The following is a 23,303-nucleotide window of genomic DNA, read 5'->3' as shown; positions in this document are numbered from 1 at the left end:
ATCAGCTTACAGCAACACCTATTTATTATGTCACAGCTGTGGCCCCTCTGCGTAGGGTCTTTCCAGGCTGAATCAAGGTGCCAGATGAGATTGTGATCATCTGCAGCTCAGCAGCCTCTTCCAAGATCCCTGTTATTGTCAGGATTCAGTTCCTTGTGGCTGTAGGACTGACGTCCCTATTGCCGCAAAGGCTTTCAGCTGGCTCACTCAGCCCCTCGAGGCTGTCCTCAGGTCCTGGCCATGTTGCTGTGGACACAGAAAGTTCACAGCATGTTTGTTCTGGGCCAGCAGGGCAACCTCTGCTGCTTTGACTCCCTCCACATCTTTTAAAGATGTGCCTGATTAGGTCAGGTCACCTGGTATAATTTCTCTTTGGTTAACTCACCATCAACTGATGAGCAGCCTTAACTACATCGGCCAAACCCCTTTGCCATAGAACCTGACATAATTCTAGAAGTGGTAGCCCGTCGTAGTCACAGGTTCTGCTCACACTCGAAGGAAAGAGAACATGTGGGGGCTACCTGAGTCTTCTGCTTACCATGATGCAGTTAAAATTTTTGATTCTGTGCAACGAAAGGAGATAAAATGAAGCCCTGGAATTGAAGGCATATAAGGTGGAGCCTTTGTCTAGAAGCTTCATAAGGAAAGGTGCCCCACCCTGCTCTAACTCATCACCGTGCAGGTCAGCCCTTAAGAAACATTGTGGAATACGTGTGTGAATGAATGAAGGAACGAAACAGAACTGCGGGAAGTATGTTTTAAATGAAAACCTGAGGCCAGAGTGAGTGATAATTGAAGAGAGCTTCCTCTGATCTGATATGTATGTTAGGCGTTCTTTCCAGATTCACTCGACAGACAGACAGACAGACAGGCAGACATCAGCTCTAGCTTTGCTGAAATGAAGCTCCAGAACAGAGGTCGCTCTTTTTCCTCCCCCTTTCATCAATCAAATTCCAAAGAGAGAATTTGCTTAATTTCCTCCCTGGGAGTCAAATTTGTATCCTTTCTCCACCCAGAAAAGACTGAGAGACAGCTCCAAAAATGAGCGTCTTGGAAAACATCCAGGATTTAGAAATAATAATAATGTATCAGAGAAACAAACAGGGTTGAAGACAGATGGGGGGGAGTGATTTTCTTAAAGCAAATTGCTCCCCATTTTGTACCGAGGACGAGAAGCCTTTTCTAGCAGAGCCACTGCCCCTGGGTGAGAGGGGCAGCCCCCAAGTGGCTACCCTGAGGCAGGCTCAGCGCCTCTGATCTGGCCCTCCATTTACAGAAAGTTCACGAAACTCATTATTTTAGCTGCAAATGTGCTCGGCTCCTCACTGATGATTTCTGGACATGGCTGGCTTCTTGGCTTAGCTGCTTTGCGATGCTTTGCAGTTTCAGAGGGAGCCTGTTCGGTGGTGGCGGTGGGTTGGGCCAGGTGTGGATACGGAGGGGGGCTTCGTGGATGGAGACGTGGAGGGGCCCGCAGTGCAAGAGAGATGCTGTGTGCTCAAAGCCACACTGTTCACCCCTGTGGCTCTGGCGTAGGCTGGCAGTTACAGCTCTGATTAGACCCCTAGCCTGGGAACTTCCATATGCCACAGGTGTGGCCCTAAACAGACAAAAAACAAACAAACAAACAAAAAACGGGAAGGAGTTCCCTTTGTGGTTCAGTGGTAACGAATCCGACTAGTATCCATGAGGACGCAGGTTCGATCCCTGCCCCCACTCAGTGGGTTAAGGATCTGGTGTTGCTGGGAGCTGCAGTATAGTTTGGATCTGGTGTGGCTGTGGCTGCGGTGTAGGTCACAAACATGGCTCAGATCCCACCTTGCTGTGGCTCTGGTGTAGGCCGGCAGCTGCAGCTTGGATTCAACCCCTAGCCTGGGAACTTCCAAATGCCATGGGTGCATCCCTAAAAAGCAAAAACAAAACAAAACAAAACAAAAAACAACAAAAGCCAGGGAAACTAGTCATGGCTGGTTCAAAAATCCAAGTCCTTTCCCTCTCTTCCATGGTCTTTCTCTTGATTTGTTATGAGTGTTTTTATTTGCTATTTATTTATGTTTTATATATTTATTTATTTATAGATTGCTGCATCTGTAGCATGCAGAAGTTCCCAGGCCGGGGATTGAACTCATGCCACAGCAGTGACCATGCCAAGTCCTTAACTGCAGGGCCACCAGGGAACTCCTTATTTGCTATTTAATGTTAGTCTAAGTATAGAAAAATTAAAATTTTAAACCATTGCTATGAATTTTACTGTTTGTATGATGCCAGTTTTTAACACAAACATAAAAGGATTTAACTGCTGGGTAGAATTACTGAAATGATACAGTTTTTATTTTTTAATTCTCATCCATGCATCTATGCAATCTTAACAGAACAACGGAAACACTGCAGAAACGAATTCCAATTTTAGGTTCATTCTTTGGTGTAATCATATTCTGCCAACACTCTTACCCTCAGCTTCCTGACTGTGGTTGCCCATCTCTCCCTTTCCTTCTGCGCCATCATTTTCACTGTAAGCAGTCAGTTAATACAGGGATGGAACAGGAGTGAGAATGGACATGGGCGGGTTGCTTGGTCATTTGTGTTTCTCAGAAATCTAGAGCCTTCTTCCTGCATTTGAAGCCAGTCTGGTTCCAGTGGAAAGCATGACCCCTGGGGGCTGTCCGCCCTCCACTTACTTGATCTTGGGGTAATTTGCTTGCATTATATTCACTTTTATTTTTCCTTGTCTTTTGTCTTTTTAGGGCTGCACCTGCGGCATATGGAGGTTCTCAGGCTAGGGGTCTAATTGAAGCTATAGCTGCCAGCTTGCACCACAACCACAGCCCTAGCCACGCAGGATCTGAGCCTCATCTGCAGTCTACACCACAGCTCACAGCAACGCCAGGTCCTTAACCCACTGAGCATGGCCAGGGATCGAATCCACACCTTCATGGACGCTAGTCAGCTTAGTTTCTGCTGAGCCACAAGGGGAACTCCACCTTGCATTCACTTTGGATCTCCCGCACATTGTAGGTTCACCCAAATTCTGTGATCAAGGGGCATTTGAACACCTGTGACTGACATGACCCGTAGATCTGCAAACACTCATTGCACACGTCTTTCTGCTCACATGTGTGTTCTGCTGTCCCATGGGGTTTGTACACAAAACACAAGCTCAAAGACAAAATTATTAAAGCATTCAAGATAGCAATACCAAAAGCACAGGCCACAAAAGAAACGATGCATGAACTGGGCTTCATCAACGCGAAAAACTCCAATGTGCACCCAGGAACCTCATCAACAGAGTGAGCGGCAGTGCACCTGCACCATGGACCTTGTGCCGGTGAGAGAAGCCGGTCACAGAAGGACGTGGGCTGTGGGACACCACTCTTCAGAGCTACCTGGAACAGTTAAATTCACAGCGACAGAAAGTAGAATGGTGGCTGCCCGGGGCTGAGCGGAGGAGAGGATGGAGGATCAGTGTTGAATGGGGATGCGGTCAGTTTGGGGGGGACGACAAAGCTCCGGAGGCAGATGACGGTGGGGGTTGCGCCACACGGAGAAGGTACTTTATCTCATGGAATTGGATACTGACAGTGGTACATTTTATGCCGAGTTAATTGGATCACAGTGAGAAAACAACCCAAGAGGGTGACCCCAAACCCGCACATGGCCCTTCCGGGTGCAGGTGCAGAGCAATGGGTGGTGTCCCTGCACTAACCTGTGTCAGTTGTGACCTAAGACAGTTCTCCTTCACCAGCTGGGGAGAGCCCCAGAGTTGGGGTCCCTGTCATTTCTTTCTGAAACTCTGCTTGTTAAGTTGAGACTCTCAGTGAAGCGGGAGCTTATTCACGAGCCATCCTTATAAAGGTATAATTTACATACATTAATATTCATGCATATTATAAGCCCGCACTTCATGTTGTTTTGACAAATGCATAGAGTCATGTAACCAGTCCCAAGTCATGACATTTCCACTGACCCGGAAAGTGCCATTGTGCCCTTTGCCCTCAAGTCTACCCCCCAGCTCAGCCCTGGCCACCACGGCTCTGCTTTCTGCCGCTTTAGTTCTGCCTGGTCCGTCATGTTCTATAACTGAAATCGTGCAGAATGCAGGGGTGTTTTTAGGACCGTGACAACGTTCTGTTACCTCTTTGGCATCCTAATGAAACGCTGATGCTCAACTGAGGCAGCAGCGGGGTGAGGGCTTGGGCCCCGATTCAAGGAACCTTGGATTGTGATCCTGACTCTGCCCCTTGCGAATTCTGACTTTGCAGGACCGCTTAGCTTTTTCAGCATCAGTGGCTTCGTCTACAGGATGGAGTTAATTAATTTAGTGACTTTATGGGCACTGAAGAAAGGGGTAGAAGGAAAGACAAGGCCGTGCTCGGCTCATCCTAAGAACTGAGTAACGCTCAGTTCCTTATTATGAATATTATTATTTTTTAAAAATTCCCTTATTTATTTATTGGAGTACACTTGACTTACAAGGTAGTGTTAGTTTCAGTTGTACAGCCAAGTCATTCAGTTATACTCACGTGTATATCTATCCTTTCTTAGATTCTTTTCCCTTGTAGGATACTATAAAATATTGAGTATAGCTCCCCTACAGTGGGTCCTTGTTGGTTGTCTGTTTCACATACAGCGGTGTGTGTATGTTAGTCCCAACTCCTAAGGTTTCGCCCCCACGACGTCCCCTTTGGTACCTGTAAGATTGTTTTCTTTGTGAGTCTATCATGGTATTACCGATATTATTAATAATAGCACTAAGAATAATATTTCCTCACCTCTCAGTCGGGAGTACAGTGGTACCTTCCTCGGGGGTTGCCATGGAGATTGCATAATGCCTGTTGAGCGTTTAGCCCAGAGCCTGCACGTGCCAACCGCCGTTTAGAGTAGCTGTTATTCTTATTCCCTTATAAGACGTGAAAGACCCGATTCTGCTATTTCTCACCAAGTAAAAGACGTCCCTCCTCCTAATGCTGAAAAGATGTGGAAGTCAGCCATAAAAAAGGCTCCTTTTAGACTGCGTTCTGTCCGTCTGTCTAAAAAAAAATGTTGTGAAAAGTAGCCACCCGTGTGAGATGGGAAGGCCTCTTCCTGCAGGCCCCCGGGGAGGAGTTCCTGGGAACAGGTGAGCCAGAGAACAGGAAATACCTCTGGCCTTTGCTTCTCCTTCTCTATTGTCGTGTCTTCTTTGCAAGAAGAAGAAGTGACAGCAATTGAGTTAAACGTCATAGGACTGCACGGGCAACTGACTTCTCGGAACTTTCCAAGGTGTTCCAAAGTCAGGGTAACTTTATGGCATTGGATGCTGAAGTATTTCAAGCAGTTGGGGACTTAATTAAGGGAAAGACAGTGACAGTAAACAAATACCAGGGGAGGAAGCTTCCCACCAGGTGTAAGAAGTGGATTCCGTTTCTGGAATCTTCGGCTCTCACTAAAGTAAGGAGAACATGTGGCCAATGATAGGAAATGTAATGGAACAAAAGCTGCAAGGAAAACTCAAGGAGTCAGGGGACTACTTTGATATACAAAGTAGTCAAAGTAGTTCAGCTAAATTTGACTTTGTAACTGGGCAATTAACATGCCTACATTACGGTATTATTCCCCGCCCCCCACATCTGATGTTTGCATAAAAGTCTCTGCAGAGGGCTGGGTCATTGCTGCTCCCTTTTATCCCTGCAAACAGACAGCAGACTGAAGTCATGGTTGGGAAAACACAGAACAAACTCTCCAAAGACCACCTCTTGGCAGATCCCAGACTCCTCTGCGACCTACCCTGCAGTTCACGGCAGCGCTGGATCCTTAACCCAGTGAGCGAGGCCAAGGATTGAACCCACATCCTCATGAATACTAGTCGCATCCTTATGGATCCTAGTTGGGTTCATCACCTGCTGAGCCACATTGGGGACTCCAGTCCATCCTCTTCACATCCTGATTTGTCTCATGGTCAGACCTGAGCCCCAACAGGCACCCCGCTTGAAAACCAAAGTGAGGGAGAGGCGGGGTGGGGGGTGCAGGTGCAGAGACTGAACCGAGGCAAAACCTAGTTCAGATCCTGGCAAGGGAACGGTCCTGCCACTTGCAATCAGATAAGGGATATTATCTCGGTAATAAAAGGCAATTGAGAATCCAAATGAAAAATCTAATGCTTTTCATGCTGATTTATTTTAGATTAGAAAAAGTTAAACCAGATGTAAACACGAAGAGATGAAGCATGAAGAGGGAATCGTGGCAGAGTGATACATCTCAGTTTTGAGTTATTATAGGTGCAGCGTTGCATTAACCAGAAAATACACTGTTGATCCATAAATGGCTCCGACATTAATTATTGTTGCAGAAGAGACTTCAGAAGATGGAATACAAGCACACAACACTGGCACAGGCCAAGCATGCATCTAAATTAGCCTTGCAGAGTGTATTCCAGCCCCCAAGGACCTGTGTTAACCCATCTGCGGTCCAGCCTGGAACCACCCACACCCTGGGCTTGTTATCTGCCCTGTAGAAGGACCTCCGTCCTCCCCAGGAGAAGCCTGGGATGCTGAGAAGTCCTGGCCCTCCTTCCTGTTCTTCTGCTGGCAAACTCCAGCCAATGTCTGCCATTATCCTAGGAAGAAGACCCTGCCCGCGGCAGCCCCCCCTTGGTCCTTGACAACTTGGAGTATAAGTAGTTTCAACATCTCTCTGCTCTTTTCTCTGCCAACCAGGAAGGTGTCCAGGCAAAGTGGAGGCGGGGTTCTCTGCAGGCCTGGAAATTCCTGTCTTTTCCTCTCTCCTCCTTCCCGGGGCAGATGAAGTTTCAGACCACTTTATTTTTATTTTATTTATCTATCTTTGTTTTGTTTGTTTGTTGGCCGTGCCCGCAGCAGGTGGAAGTTCCTGGGCCAGGGATCGAACCAGTGGCCTGAGCCGCTGCTCTGACAATTCTGAGCCTTAACCCACTGTGCCACGGAGGATCTCCCTTAGGGCCTGTTTCACTTGCCCAGTGCTTTACAAAGCCCATGAGTCATCTCTAACTCCCTGGCCCACCTCTACACACACACACACACACACACACTTGGTAATAAGGGGTTCATCTCTATACACACACACACACACACACACACACACACACACACTTGGTAATAAGGGGTTCATCTCTATACACACACACACACACACACACAAACACACACTTGGTAATAAGGGGTTCTAGTTTTCCTGGCTCTGGCATTTAGTAGCTCTGTGATGTAGTGGAAACTACTGGCTCCACACCCCAGTGTCTGCTTGTATAAGTGGAGATAATGTCTGTCCTATGGGGACCATGTGATGGGTCTTTGGGAAACCCTAACCCAGGGGCTGGTACAGTCATTAAATATCCGTGGTACCCATCCAATGCTCCATCCAGAGCTCTTGGGGCCAAATGTAATTCAACGATGACTTTAAATTTTATTTCAAGAAGGTGATACTGCATGAGGTTCCCAGGAGGACCTAAGGTGGTGCTCTGTAATTAAACTCACTGATGTTTCTATGATAAAATATATGAATATTCACATTACATGGAATAAGTTAATATTAGGAATAGCCTCAGGTTAGTTCAGGTAAGGTTTTGCTGTCAGATGAGCTTTCTGCAAACTCAGAGAGAAAAACTCAGATTCGAGGGTTTCCTGGCTTTTAGAATCACGCATAAAGGATCAAGGGCCCAGAGTGACTACTCGGATATTTTGAAGGGAGAGTCAGCAAACAGCAAAACCAGCAAGAGGCAATAACATATGTGCTCATTAGAGCACAGCTATTATGGCAGGACCTGGGAGGATCCACTGAGAGAAGGTGGAAGGGGTTTTGTAAAGCGTTTAGTCGGATACCAATGGAAGGTTCCGGCATTAAGGTACCTGCAGTGTTCAGATCTCGCCAGGGCATAGATGCTGACTCCTGGTGGAATTCCTAGATCAGTTTGCTGTCAGTGTGACCAACAGCCCAGCTGGTGTGAGACTTGACCACGGAATTTCTGCTGGGGTCCGCGCTGGAAGGTGGGACTCTCTGAGGTGGCCAGGGGTGAGGTGGCGTGGGCGCACCCCCAGACCAGGCTCGGGACGGCCGTCTTGTTCTTGGGCATGTCTGTCTCTTACCCTCTCCGGGCCTTGGTTTCTTTGGATTGAGGAGCTCTCTGTGTTCCGGCCACCTCTCAGGGACGTTGGAGGATCCAGATGGGCTGATGTATGGACGAGCGTCACGAACTGGCACATCTCCTGTGATGGTGAGGTGTCACCATCCTTGTCCCACGCCTGGTCCTCACCATGGTTTGCTCCTCGGAAGGAGTCGTCCGAACGGCCTGGGCTCCAGTCTGTGCCCCTCCACTGGCTGATGGGTGTGTGTGTGACTCTGGCAGTTGCCTTCCTTTCCACCTCTGTAGACTGGAAGTGATAATTACATTTCTCCCACAGAGCTGTCCTAGGAACCAGGGGGGTAGCCGCCCAGCAGGCATGAGCCCACAGCCATGGCTCCCGGTGTCACCCCAGACTCAGCAGCTTCTGGGAGCAGAGGCGGGAAGGAGGCGTTACATCCCTCCCCGATTGTGTGGCTGTGCTAAACTATTGTTGCCATTCGCTCCCTAACACACCAAGGGCTTCAGAGACGCGGTGAGACCAGGTCTTGAACGGACTGGTTAGGAGTCACTTCATGACCACTCCTCTGGATCCTTACCTGACACCATGTACAAAAATGAACTCCCAGTGGAGTTCCCTGGCGGCCTCGTGGCCTAGGATCCGGCGTTATCGCTGCTGTGGCACAGGATCAATCCCTGGCCCGGGAACTTCTACGTGCTGTGAGTATGGCCCCCAAAAATAAAAAATTAACTCAAAGTGGATCTAAGACCTAAGTATAAAACCTAAAACTAGAAAAGTCTTAGAAGAAAACATAGGGCAAAGTCTTCAAGACATGGGATTTGGTAGTAATTTCTTGGACATGACTCAGAAAATCACAAGCAGCAAAAGGAAAAAATAGGAAAATTGGATTTATGAGAAGTTTTTCAAATTCGTGTATCAAAAGATAATATCAGCAGGGTAAAAGGGCAGCCTATGGAATGGGAGAAAATATTTATACATCGTGTGTCTGATAAGAGAATTATATCCAGAATATATAGAGAACTCCTAAACTTCAAGGGCAGATAAACAACTCAATAACTTTAACTATCTTAAATTCACTAGAAAGCCAAGAGTGTGAGCCTGGGCAAGAGTCCCTAGGCCCTCCGTGGACGTGGTGGGGAGAGGGAGGCGGAGGTGCAGAGGGAGATACTTAGGAAATGTGACCACAGGAGCTGTGGGTCCTGCCCATCCATTGGAGCTGGGCACTGGAAGGCGGGAAGGTGGGCCCTGAAAAACCCAGGGAAAAGAATTTCCGTGTCATGGAACAGAGTGGCTCCATCAAGCCCGTTCTAAACTTGGGACCAGGTGGGGGTCGAGGCGGTGGGACAAAGGGTGTGTCTGTGTCAAGAAGCTCCGGGGCGAGTGGGAAGGTGGCACGTGTGCGTGGAGGGGGTCTTTTCGTTTGGTTTTTAAGTTAAGAAAGGTGGTGGTGGAACCTAAATTATATACAAATGAACTTATTTACCAAAGAGAAACAGACTCATGGACATAGAAAACAAACTTACGGCTTCCAAAGGGGAAGGGGGCGGGGACTGATTCATTAGGAGCTGGGAGTAGCAGATCCACACTACTGCACCTCAAATAGATAAACAGCAAGGACTTACTGTGTGGCACAGGGAACCCCACTCGATATCCTGCGATAAACTATACTGGAAAAGAATATGAGAAGATATATATCTATATAAAACCGAATCCGTTTTCTGTGCACCAGAAACTAACACAACGTCGTAAATCAACTATATTTCAATTTTACAAAGTGAACAAAAAGGAGGATTTGGATGTGGTCAGAAACACTGAAGAGGGCAAAGTTGAAGAGGGAGGGGAGAGTGGGGACCCTGGATGGTGCTTTATCGCCAAGGAGATGGAAGAAGGGATTCTGAAGACACGGTGCACAATTTCACTCGAGGGAGAAGCTTTGCTTGTGTTCATCAGTTAGTTGATCAATTCTTTCATCCTCCCCCCTCACCACCAGCAAATACGTATGGAGAGCCTGATATGTGTCTGGCCCTGAAACAGGAGTTAGGAAACCACTGGCAAGCCAGACAAATATAATTTTATTCTCAGAGGGGTTAGAGTCTTAGGGGAGAAGCAGACATCGGCTGTAGATTCACACGTGTTGGTGTGTATTTACAAACAAGGCGAGTGCTCTGAGGGAAAAGAATGCTTCTGGTAGAGCTTGTACATTGGAAACCTGGTTTTGAGCGTGGTGTCTGGAGAGAGACACGAGCAGGTCAGGATGTGGAGGAGCACCAGGAAAGAACAGGCTGAGCAGATGCAACAAGTGCAAAGGCCCGGGGGTCACACAGGTTTCTTCTGATGCTCTGTCCTGTGGGCAAGGGAGAGCTTGGTCTTCTGTACGAAGGGATTACAATGAAATCAGAGAGGAGAGCCAAAGTCACGTCTCTCCAGGATGCCTGTGGACTGTGACCCGGGGTCAAGGTGATACCTGAGGTTCCTGAAGCACCCTTGCTGTTGGGAACTCTTGGACGAGTAGTGCCTAGAGCCTGTATAAGACGGTTCCAGGCTGCGGAGGAGCCAAGCGTTTGCAGAGGGCTGTGGGGCTGAGTCAGCTGGTGCTCTGCAATCCCCACACTGGTTGCCCAGATGCTGGGGATGTGAAGGGGGCCAAAAACAGGACGTGAACACGAAACAGCTTAACTCGGCCCCGGGACGAAGCAGGGAACTCGGGTTCTGAGTTAGGGGCTCACCACGAAGATACGGATGAGGTTGCAGCAGAGGGGTCTGAAGAGTTATTCCTCAGCTTTGGGAAAGGCCGTGGGGTACTCAGAGGGGTGAAGGGCACGGGGCAGGGGTATCGGGAGACCCCATGAGGAGTGAGGGGCTCCGGAGTCTGATGAGAAGTTAACAAATCCAAACCCAAAGACTCCCCCACAGCCCACTGCTTTCAGAATGAACTTGAAACCTCGGTCTTTTGGCAACGCAAGTCAGCATCCTGCTCACACTGGCAGACAGCTGAATGCTTTTGTATACATTAATTTTATTTCCATTGGGCCCTGAGGGCTAATTCGTGAACTTTGATTACTCATGATTCATCAATGGATCACTATGTATTGAATGTCCCACTTTAGCTCAACACTGGTTCAGCACAAGGCTGGGATAGAAAAGAAATAGGAGGTGTGGTTTTTTGATCTACTGGCAAAATCCATGTTGGGTGATTCGTTTTTCCTGCTGCCGGCCTCCTTCGTGTGCATTTTGCAGTCATCAGAAACCACCCCCTTTATTCATTGGTGGAATTTCAGCACGGGAGAAAATAGATGTAAGTTTATTCATTACCATCTAGTTCTTTCTTGGGAAAAAGGAGAGATTCCAGGGACATTTCTCGATTTTTAAAAAAAAATCGTAATATACATTATTGGAGATTATAGATCTGGTCCCAAACATACAGAACTGGGAAGCTTTCTGTTTATTTTCCAGATCCACAGTCGGCTCTTCTCATGCCCCAAGGATCACTCTGCCTGGGAAAGAAATGAGAGTCTTTCAAAAGCAGGTAAAGGACTCGCCTCTAACCGGGTGGCGCTCCCTTCAAACCTTTATTTCCCCTCTCCCTCCTTTATTTTTATTAATAATGAAATGTGCTTTGGAGCCATCTCCCCCCACAAACATGAAATGAGAGCTCAGGGCCTCAGACAAGATTTGAAGCTGATTTGAATTTCCAAACACACAGGCTCTTAGGCCGGCAGTCACTGCAGAAGCAAACAAGGAGAAGAAATATTGGTGGCCTCAGGAAGGGGAGGTTACCCTGGATCGTCGGGTGGGGGTGGGGAGGTCAGGCCAGCGTGGAGCAGCGTTCCCCCCAGAGTGAGGATGGGGCAAATGTGGGCCCTTCTCAGGACCCGAGCAGGTGCAGTTTGCATCCAGCGCGGTATCTGTATTCATAACTCATTTTTTTAATGAAGCTTCAAGTCATAGGCACTCGGCCGTAGAAACACTAGGTGAGATGCTTCCTGTTCCTACCTGCGTTAAGTTTGTTAACATAAATGGCACAAAAACAAGCTTTTTTCCCTTCCCTTCATGAGAGAAATCACTTGGGTGTAAGTCAAATGTTCTGATGGTCTCGTCTGAAGGCTGCTGGGTAATAGAGTATTTCAATTCAGAGACTCTAGCAAAGATAAATTCTAAAAGAATTGTTTTGCATGGAGCAAGTTTTATCTTTTAATCTTCATTTGAATTTTTGTTCGGAAATGGGGCTGATGAGCTGGTATATATGTGCTTACGTGTGTGTGTGTGTGTGTGTGTTTGTGATTATACCCACACCTATTCGTAGCTTCCCTTTTCTTTTCTTTCTTGTTTTTTTTTTTTTTTTGGTCTCTTTCCTTTTCATTTCCCCTCCCCATCTGCCTATATCAAAGATATCGGGGATCTGAAATCCTTTCCTAAACTGACACAGTCAACCCGAGACAAAAAAGTGATTTGAAAGGAGCTTTCCCAGTTAATCCTTTCAGGAGCCCTCCCCCCCGCAAGGCATGGCTTAAAAGCTTATTCTTTAGTAGTGGCAGCTATTTAGTTTGGATCCTTTAAATACCTAGCTGAGAAATTGCCTGCAGTAAGCATGTGAATCCACTGATAGAAGCCTTCTGGAGGCAAGAATGCGAGCTCAGGAAGCACAGCTCCCCACCGGGACTTTGGAGACATTGAGAAGAATGAATGCCGTTTCCCGGGGGTGCTCAGAGGTGCCGGGAGAACAGTCAGGCTCGGTTCCTCTTCCTTTCCTGAGGACTAGGTCAGTTCCAGATGGGCCAGCTCTGGCTCTCCAGACAGGAATGCCTGCTCACGAGGTGGTTAGCCGCTTAGAAACAAGGACAGGGAGTTCCCGTCGTGGCTCAGTGGTTAACAAACCTGACTAGGATCCATGAGGATGCGGGTTCGATCCCTGGCCTCGCTCAGTGGGTTAAGGATCCATCATTGCTGTGAGCTGTGCTGTAGGTTGCAGATAAAGCTCAGATCTGGCGTGGCTGTGGCTGTGGTGTAGGCTGGCAGCTGTAGCTACGATTTGACCCCCTAGCCTGGGAACCTCCATATGCCACAGGTGTGGCCCTAGAAAGCAGAGAAAGAAAAAAAAAGAAAAGAAAGAAAGAAAGGAAACAAGGACAGGCTGGCCCTGAGGGCAGAGTTTAAGGGTCCAGGCTGCCAGCAATGTACCCAAGGCCACCCTGGTTGAGGAGAGAGACAGGCCTCCTGGATTCCTTCTCTCCTTTTGGGGCTATATCTGTATTTGCAAAGTTCCTATTCTAGAAAAACACCTTACTTCATTTTATTTTTGCTTTTTAGGGCTGCACCTACAGCATATGGAACTTCCCAGGCTAGGGGTCGAATTGGAACTACAGCTGCCGGCCTGTGCCACAGCCACAGTGACACCAGATCTGAGCCATATCTGCAACCTACACCACAGCTCACGGCAACGCCAGATCCTTAACCCACTGAGCGGGGCCAGGGATCAAACCCACCTCGTCATGGATACTAGTCAGATCTGTTCTGCTGAGCCACAGCAGGAACTCCCTCTGGAAGAACACTTAAGAGCTGGTCTTAAATGTTGGCTATTCTGGCAGAAGAAGTTGTTAAAGAAAGAATCATTCATGACACGTTGAGGATAAGGCAGATTTTATTCGGGGGGACTACGATGGTGGGGTCCTAACAGTAGGGGAGAGAGACTGGGGTCAAAGTCAGATACAAGGAAAAGTGGGAATTTATAGCCAAAGATCAGGGGGAGGGGTGTCAGTGGATGGAAGATGTCTAAAAAGAAACATCAGAGGTAAGGGGAGTTGGGGCTGAAGGGACTCGACTGGTAGGGAATGAGGAATTTGATCAGATATCAAGAGTGGGGGATTTTCTCTAAATTGGGATTCCTGCTAAACTTGGGTTAAATGGGCCAAGGACAGAACCCAAGAGGGAGAGCTTGTCAAAAAGAAGTCTCAGAGACGGACTCCAGTTTGGTGAAGAAGAGTCTCTGTTGGAGTCAGTGTGTGTGTGTGGGCACCACGCTTCTGTGGGAACCTCCCTCTCTGAGGGGACACTCATGCCCTCCGGGTCCTCCCACAAGTCACTGCCAACTATTAAAGAGAAATTGCACTGGACACTTGTTGAAGGTGGCAAGACAGATTTTATTTGAGCTACTGCAGTAGGGGAGAGACTTGAGTGCAGCACTGAGCTCAGCTCTGAGTTTGGCAGGCATCTGGGGACCTCCAGCTGACGGGCTGACTGAGGGACTCAGCGATGGAAAATTCCTGGGAAGAACTTGACTAGGTATCACTGGTCAGGAAAAGTCTCATGGAACCAGCTAAGCAGGATTCTCTCTAAAACTCAACGGGATTCATGGGCCTTGGAGGCCAAGGCAGTAGATGGAGATAGCAGCCTTGTTAAGAGAAGCTCTCAGAGGAGCCTGTCTAAAGTCTGGTCCAGGAGGGAGCTTATCACATCTCTTCCGTGACAATGGGCCTGTGCTGTCATTCATGGGCCTCACCTATTGTTTGACCTCTCTGTGGTCCAGCTGGCTCCCTCAGGAAAGAACAAGGAGATTGCTAAAAATTAGACCCCTCTGTCCCCAAACTCTTGAGAAGGGCCTGGAAAAAGGATGAGATTTCTTGCAACCTTCTCAGTGGCGTTGGGAACCCAGAGAGCAGAGTTTTAGGTCAGGGTTGGGGTTGCAAGAACTAAAAACATATGATTTCAGATGAAAGAACAACCATTGTAAGGAAACAAGTGAGCTTTGTAGAACAAGCCCCCGGGTTGCAGAAAGCACAGGAACCGAGGGGGCTCTCTGGGTTGCAGCTTCACTTAGAGCCGTGGTACTGCTGGGTGTCTGATGTGAAGCACCTGCTTCTGGGTGGAACTTGTCAGGCTCCATCCTGATTTAGTCACCTCAGGTTGGAGACAAGGTCAGACGTCAGAAACATGGCTCCCGGGCTTCCAGCCTTATGGCTAGGGGGGCAGTTCTCCTAGCGAGGTCCACAGGCCAGGCTGATGTCTCAAAGGCATAAGGACCACAGACTCTCAAGGGCTGTAGAAGTCATTTCGTCCAGCTTTTCCCTGGTACCTGAAATCCCTTTCCCTCCTTCCCAGGTAGGAGTGAGGAAGCCTCTGTACAGGAGGCAGGCCTCATGGTGAGTCCTGAGGACGGGGGCCTGACTCTTTGTGAAGGTAGCTCACGACTTGCTCAGAGAGCTGGAATTGTTAGAAAGCGTTTATTTGATTTAATTTAAAATTATTTGTTTTGTGTTGAAGTGTAGTTGATTTACAATGTCGTATTAATTTCAGGAGTATTGCACAGTGATTCAGTTATACATATATATACATTTACCATTTTTTTCCAGATTTTTTTCCCTTATAGGTTATTATAGAATATTGAGCATAGTTCTTTGTGTTACACAGTAGGTCTGTTGATTATCTATTTTATTTATTTATTTTTTCCTCCTTTCTTTCTCTTTTTTTTGGCTGCCCTGTGGGATATGGGCTTCCCTGGCCAGCAATGGCAGATCCTTTAACCCACGGCGCTGGGCCAGGGATTGAACCTAAGTCCTGGCACTAAAGAGATGCCACCGATCCCGTTGTGCCACAGTGGGAATGCCAATGATCTATTTTATGTATATAGTGAGTATATGTTAATCCCAAACAGCTAATTTATCTGCCCTCCCACCTCCCTTTGGTAAGTTGTTTTAATGGATAGAAAGCTTTTAGATTGTTTTGAGCCAAAATAAATAATCCTCTTCGTTTTTCGTCTGTATTGAGGAGGCCAAGAGGACCCATTAAAGAGTCTTAAGTTGCTGGAGTGTGTGATCTGACCTGGGTTCCAGGAAGGCAACTCTGCTATTCCAGGAAGGAGATGATAGGGGTTTTAGGCTCAGATGGGGGCAGGGGATGGGGACCCATTGGAGCAAATGGCAGAAATATCTACAGGCTGTTGGATAACGGAGGGGAGAACAATGTTGAAGATGAAGATGCCGGGGCAGGTGGCGCTACCATCACTGGGGTGGGAAATTCAGGAGTCAAGGCCCGTGTCGAGTCTGTGGGACAGGCCCTCTATGCTAGATGCCTAGGAGGCAACTGGAAGTTTGGTGTGGAGATCAAGAGACAGCTCAGCGTTACCCATCTCGACACAACCATCATTTACAGGCGGGTCCCATGAGAAACGGGAGAACAGCTGAGGTGAGTGCAGGAGCGTGTGTGAGGTGGGAAGAAGGTGGGCCTCAAAGCCTAAAGAACCCCAAGCAAGGGCTGGGGAGCAGAACTGGCCTGGGAACTGCTCACCTGCTCTCAGGTTTTGTGTCTTCTTTCTCCCTTCCTTTCTTTTCTTTCTTCCTTTCTTCCTTCCTCCCTTTCTTTCTTTCTTCCTTCCTTCCTTCCTTTCTCTCTCTCTCTCTCTCTTCCTTCCTTCCTTCCTTCCTTCCTTCCTTCCTTCCTTCCTTCCTTCCTTCCTTCCTTCCTTTCTTTCTTTCTTTCTTTCTTTCTTTCTTTCTTTCTTTCTTTCTTTCTTTCTTTCTTTCTTTCCTTTTTTCTTTTCAAGGCCCAACATACAGCATACAGAGGTTCCTAGGCTAGGGGTCTGATTGGAGCTACAGCTGCTGACGTACACCACAGCCACAGCAATACCGGATCCCTAACCCACTGAGCAGGGCCAGGGGTCGAACCCATGTCCTCATGCATACTAGTGGGATTCACTTTCACTGCGCCGTGATGGGAACTCCTGTGTTTGTGTTTTCAGTCGAGGTCCAGCACCAGTATTGTCTTTGCCCTCCATTCGTCCTGTATTTTTGAACACGTCTCTTCGCTCCCCCATCCTAGATAACGGTGGTTGAGGAGTCTCCTATGTCCACGGGGCTGCTGTAAACCTCAGTGAGGTGGGTGGTAGCCCCTGTTCTGGAAGCTAGATCAGTGGGTATTTGGTCCAAACGGGGTTCAGAGCACATATGCCGGAAATCTGAACTGAACGTCATCTCTGAATTTTCGTTTTTGTTTCCTTCACTGGCACAATGCCAATATTCACTGCCCCGGTCACTGGACAGTCCAGCCCTGGGAAGGGCCAGGAGCTTATTTCTTATGGTGGAATTGTCCTTTTGGCAAGACTTTTGAACTCTGTTGGCCTGGGTAAAATTTCAATTTAATCAGCAGGATCCAAACGAACACTAAGGGAGAAAAAAAACAATGTAGAAAGGATGTGACTATTGCTGCCCAAACTCACATCTGTTTTCAAAATCAGGGGAAGGTAGGAAGCCCCTTTCAAATTTCCATTCTGTGCGTTGTAAAACGATTCCATTTACCGTTTCTCCGTCACGGTGCTACCTGCCTCCCGATGAGACTGCTTGACCTGAGGATCTAGGAAGGATTGCGGGGACGGGTGTCCACACCTGCCATTTCTGGGAAAATCACTTACAGGAGCTGGATATAAAGGGACCTGCTGAAGGTCCCTGGGATGTTGCTATGACTAATTCACGTGGCTTAGGAAGGAAGGTGGGACGCATGAAAGTTTCTCCCTTCTGATCAGTTAAGCCTGACCTTTGTAACTGGCAGTTTTTAAAGGGTGGGTCTTGATGGATGAATTGGGTGAAGTAATTATATTTCTACTTAACACACGAGGATAATTGTCCATATATCCCAGCTTTTACAAGACCGGTGATTTGTTGCCTTCATAATCATAGTCTCAAAATTATTTCATAGCGTGAAACAGTCAGTTGCCCTAGTGAAACATACCCTTGACCTTGCCTTGAAGAAGGCGTGTTCTGTTATATCCTAACCACCCCCCTTGGATCTGATGTGAGCTGCCTCCCTTTTCGCTCCAGGAAGTCATTTGTAATTGCAGTTTCTCTGTGAACGAGGCATAGGAGGGACACCAAATTATTATTTATTTATTTGCTTTAATTGAAGTCGAGGTGATGCCCAATGCTGTGCTCCTTTCAGGGGTGCAGCTCAGTGATTCCATTACACACGTATACCTGTTCTTTCTCGGATGCTTTCTCATTATGGTTTATTATACGAGATTGGCTAGAGTTCCCTGTGCTGTACAGTAGGTCTTTGTTATTTATCTACTTTATACACAGTAGCGCGGGTCTGCTAATCCCAAATTCCTATTTTATCCCCCCCCCTTTCCCCTTTGGTATCCTTAAGTTTGTTTTCTATGTCTGTGAGCCTGTTTCTGCTTCATAAATAAGTTCATTTGAGAGACTCCAAATTGGTCTATTTGTTTTCTCTGAAAAAAACTATTTTGTTAAGGCTCTAATTGTGGGAGTAGAGTGATATGGATTATTATTTTATGGAGCTGTTTTGAACATGCTGCACTTATCTGCCTTATTATAGAGTCTTCCCTGCCCATGCGGGGTGGGGGATGAGGGCTGTGTTTAAGAGTGTCTTTAATCAAAGCAACCTCTCTGGTCAAAAGTCAGGTCAGGAGTTCCCGTTGTAGCTCAGCGGTAACAAACCTGACCAGTGACTGTGGGGATGCGGGATTGATCCCTGGCCTCAGTCAGTGGCTTAAGGATCTGGCATTGCTGTGGCTCTGGTGTAGGCTGTCAGCTGCAGCTCTGATTTGACCTCTAGCCTGGAAACTTCCATATGCCGTGGTTACAGCCCTAAAAAGACAAAACAAAACAAAAACAAAAACAAAAACAAAAAAACAAAAACAAAATGGCAGTTCAGTCCTCAGCATTTGGTACCCACCCCTCCAGCTCTAGTCCATCCTTCTAGACTTTTCTCCAGTCATAGCACCTGTACGTAGCACTTGCTTACATCTCTCCTTGCCTGTGGAGAGAACCTCCTGAAACTCACCTCTATAGATTTCTGTTGAGAAAAATCCTTCCTTTTTCAGATGCATTCCCTGAATCAATGCCCACCCCCATCCACCCCAGGGCGTTGCCTGTTCCACCATCATCGTCCTTCCAGGGCTTTCTTGTTTCCCTTGGAGATTTGTCTTTTTTCCCTTTGAGACAGTGGTTTAGAGGGCAGGGACCTTGTCCCATTCATCTCTGTGTCCCCAAGCGCAGGGACTGGCTGGTGGAAGCTATCTACCAGATTGTGCCAAGCAGGCTGGGCATTGGATCCTGGGATAGCCGCTGAGGGGAGAGCCTCTCTTTTTAGATTTTGCCAAGATTCTTACTGGGGCTTTGCAGGAGAGGCACCCGTCCTGTGAGTCAGCTTCCTTTGTGAGAGGGACAGCCTTCCACCTGAGTGGCTTCTGTGGCGTCTTTTGGTGCTTTTCCCACCCCCGCTTCCACTCTGTTCTACAAGAGGGAGGTGGGAAAAAGCAGCACAACTCTCTTTTCCCTGGAGAAGAAAGAACATTTTGTCCTGCTTTCTGAGCAAGACATAAAGAGACACGTGTGGGTCAGCTGTGCCAACTTGTGTCGACTGTTATTGGAAAGAAAATAGACCAAGATGCCTTTGTTGCAGGGGCGTATGGGACGGTCCCTGTCTGTTCTCTGATGACCAGTGGTGCTACTCACATCCCCTCCGGAATTGTGCTCAGCGGCTGCCTGGGTCTCGACCCTCAGTGTTGCTGCAATCGCCCACGAATAGTGCAATCAGCAACGTTCCCCCCCCCTCCCCGTGAGTTTCTGCCTCTAGCTTCGTCTTTGCCCATCACCTGGTACATAATCTGATTTTAAAAATACTTGGTGCTACCATGTACCAAGAGCTCAGCGGAAGACTTCCCAGCCGTGTGGCCCTGTGTCAGAAGGCGCCGCAGCCAGCGAGATTTGACGGCCTCCTCTCAGAGGCACGGGAGCGCTGTTACTGCCTCCTGCAAACCAAAGACGAAAGAACAGCTTCCAGATCTGAGGCAGTCAGATGCTGGGGTGGACGTGAGTGGACAGTCCCTGGGGGCCAGTGTGTCTCAGTCTTAGAAAGGGGAATGAGGAGAGCGACCCTCAATTCCAGTTCATGCCCCCTCAAAGTGTGGGAGCCTCTGTCCATTTTGCTGCCTCCCTAAATGCAGGATTGCTGTCCCATCTCAGGAATGGCCACCATCCATCTGGCTGGCCAAGCTGGAAACCCCGGAGTCTTTCTGCCTTTCTCATACTCCCTTGTCCAGTCCATGACCACATCCCTGGGATTTACCTCCTCTTCATCTCTGGGACCCACCTCCTTCATCTCTGCTGCCACGTTGGTTGGTCTACTGCACTAGTCTGTGCTTTCTCTGTCAAGTTGCCACCTATAGACAGAATGAGGTGGGGGCACACCCCTCCCTGCTGAGAACCTTCCCGTGCCTTTCAATGGCTCTTACATCAAAGACAGATCTTGTTGTGATCTCAGAGGCCCTGGAGGCACTGGCCCCTGAACTCCACCACCTCCCTCTCCCTCTTTTTCTGCTCCTCCTCTGCTCTCCACGTGCCCTCTGCTGTGGGATCCTTGTGTGAGCTGATCCCTCTGCCTGAGCTATGCCACCTGCTCCGTTCCCCCTAAGTGACTTTGACTCAGCCTACAGATCCTCACCCGCAGGTCCAAGGAAGCCATCCCTGATCTCAAGACCAAGCCCACCTCAGGGACCTGGGATCCACCTTCCTCTCCTTTGCTGTCCTTGTCACCATCGCATTCTGCTTATTTGTGCTTGATGAATATCTGGCTCCTCGTCCAGACTGAGTTGCACAGGAGCTTAGACGTTGCTTGCCGGCCCCTGTGCCAAGCCTAGGTGCCCCCACAAACACCTATCGGGGGGATAAACTGGCTGGTTGGAGGAAGGAAGTCAGCCACCCCTGGAACCTGGAGAGCCTCAGGGACCGGAAATCAGACACAGCACCACAGCCAACATCAAAAGGACTTTGAGATGACACTGAGACACCGAGGCGCTGTGTCTGATTCCCTTTCTGCTTTCTTTCTCCAATGCTCTGAACGGATCCCACCCTCTCTCCCGACCCCATGGAGTCTGTCTCCTCCTCTGATGTCATCACACCTGCTGGGGTTCCCTGGCCCCAGAGCCCTGAGCCCCGGCCTGTGCAGAGGTCTGCCTAGTACTTAGCCGTTACTATTGGCGCGATTTCAGGATGCTTTACATGACAGAGGTTCCTTGGTTTCTCCTTCCTTATTAATTGCTAGCTGTATATCAAGGGCCCCCAAGAGAGAAATAACAGAGAGCGTTGCTGGAAGTCACACGCTCCTTCTCAGGGCTGTATGTTATTGGAGAAAGGCTGCAAAGAGAAGGCACCTTCCTGACGTCTTGTGGGCCCCGCTGCACAGAATACGGCTTGGTTTGGGTGAAATATTGTTAATAAGGCCTGGAGAACACAGACTTCATTAAAAGATAGAGTGGTATTTTTTTTGGGGGGGGTGGGTATCTTTTGCACCCAGCTGGCCAGCTAAAGAAAAGAGTTTTTTTGGGGAAAAAAAAAGGATATAAACAAAGGCAACATACATTGACAAGTGACACTTGGAATTAAATGGAATTTTGAAGCTTACTGTGGTTTTAGTATTGTGATCACGTGAGCCTGTCCAGCTCTTCAGTCCAAAAGGACCAGGTATCTGGCAGCTATAATGTGACTGAGGCGGAGGCCCGGGGATCTGAGTAAAGCAGCCTCCAAACAAAGCGAACCTGTCTACGCTCATTGCCTATTTTACGGCTTGGTAAAAAACCCCATCTGGACGTAAGAGCATCGCTGTGAAGCCTCGGCTCGTGAGCAGATGACCTCCTAAACTGCTTCTCTCTCGCACTCTCTCTGGGCGGTGGGTTGGTGGCTGACAGCTTGCCCTCAGCGCAGGGGATGAGATGCAGGAGCAGGGGGAGCACCTGCCTGGCTGAGCGAGAGCTTGTAAGGAGCCCGGGAGGCCACCAGTGCCACCAAAGGAAACTTAGGGCTGACACCCCTTCCCAGCTTCCACGGAAGGCCAAAGACTCCCGTGTCGCAGTGCAAACTCCCGAGTTCAAGCAGGACACAGGGAAGATGTGGCTTCTTCAAAGGTGCCCTTGTCCTTGAAAGGGCCTCGGCCTCATGTTACAGGCCTGCTTTGGCACATGAGGAGCCCTTAGGTTTATAAAGGCTTCTGGAACTTTCTCCCCTTAGGCTGGTATTTGATAAGGCCACTGTCTGACCTCTGGCTGAGGAGACAATTCCTGAATCAGATTTTAAGAGCTTCAGCTGTGATGTTTCTGTTTTGCACAAACTGCCTTGACCACAGAAGGCTGAGTTTCCTTCCAGCAGTTTTTTAATATCATTTGAAAAAAAAAAAAAAATGGAACGCTTTCCTAAAATGGAATCTGCTAGGAGGCCACGTTGTCAAACCGATGGAGAAGCAGAGGTGCCGTGGCCCATCAGGGAGCGGTGAGCACATGGGCCCAGGCAGGCCTCTCTGCGGAGGGGTTCCGGAGGCCCACTCGGGCGTGGGGACGTGATCCTTGCCGTGGTCCACCGGGCTGGAGGGAGAGCACGGACCATCTGAATGGAAGTTGGTCACTTTTCCTGGGATCGTTGAGTCTTCACAGTTACCCGGGGCCGTGGGATGTGCAGGTTATGGCGGTGGGTGGGCCGTTTTCACCTGGAGACATCGCCTGCTTCCTTGGTGATCTGCCCTGGGGTTCCTCCGTCCCCGCTGTATTTGATGGCTCTCCCCAGTGCCCTGGTCTTCGTGCCTTTGAGCCGGAGCAGATGTGGCCCCTGGGGCCCTCCGCGAAGATAGAAGCGGTGGGACTGCGCCCTGAGTTTGAACTGGAAGATGGGACGAAGCAAGCCTTTGTAATAGGATGGTGCTTTTAACATTCCAGTCCTCTTCCGGGATTAAATAGCTTTACTTTAATGACCCTCCGTTCATAGTTTTTTCGCTCCTTCCCACCGGCCCTAGAAGGCCTCCAGCTACCGACTCACCTCCAAATGGGGGCTCTTCTCTAATGCCTGGCGTGTGCTTAAGTCTGATTTGTTCTTTTCATGGGACAGAGGAGACAGTTTATGAGGGTGATTAAGCATCGAGCCGGGCAGCCCTGGGGAGATTGGCCAAGCCCTGATCCTGGACAGCTTTGAAAGCCAGCCACGCTGGGGATCAGGGGCTGCCCTTCCAGAAAGCCGTGCTTCTGTAGGTGACAAGGTTGGGGACATGGCTTCAGAGCATGAACTAACATGGGGGCCAAAGGATACAGTTTCTGCCTTCTGCGGCAAGATTGGGGTCAACCAGGAGGTTTTGGAGAATCCCGGCTCTTCCACTCTTCCTTCTTGGACAAGGGATGGGTTGACGCTGTGAGGCTCAGCTTCACAGTTTGTGAGGCGGGAA

Source organism: Phacochoerus africanus, chromosome 15 (assembly GCF_016906955.1).
Source record: "Phacochoerus africanus isolate WHEZ1 chromosome 15, ROS_Pafr_v1, whole genome shotgun sequence".
Lineage (NCBI taxonomy): Eukaryota > Metazoa > Chordata > Mammalia > Artiodactyla > Suidae > Phacochoerus > Phacochoerus africanus.
The sequence above is the reverse complement of the archived record's forward strand: the minus strand, read 5'-3'. Positions refer to the sequence as shown.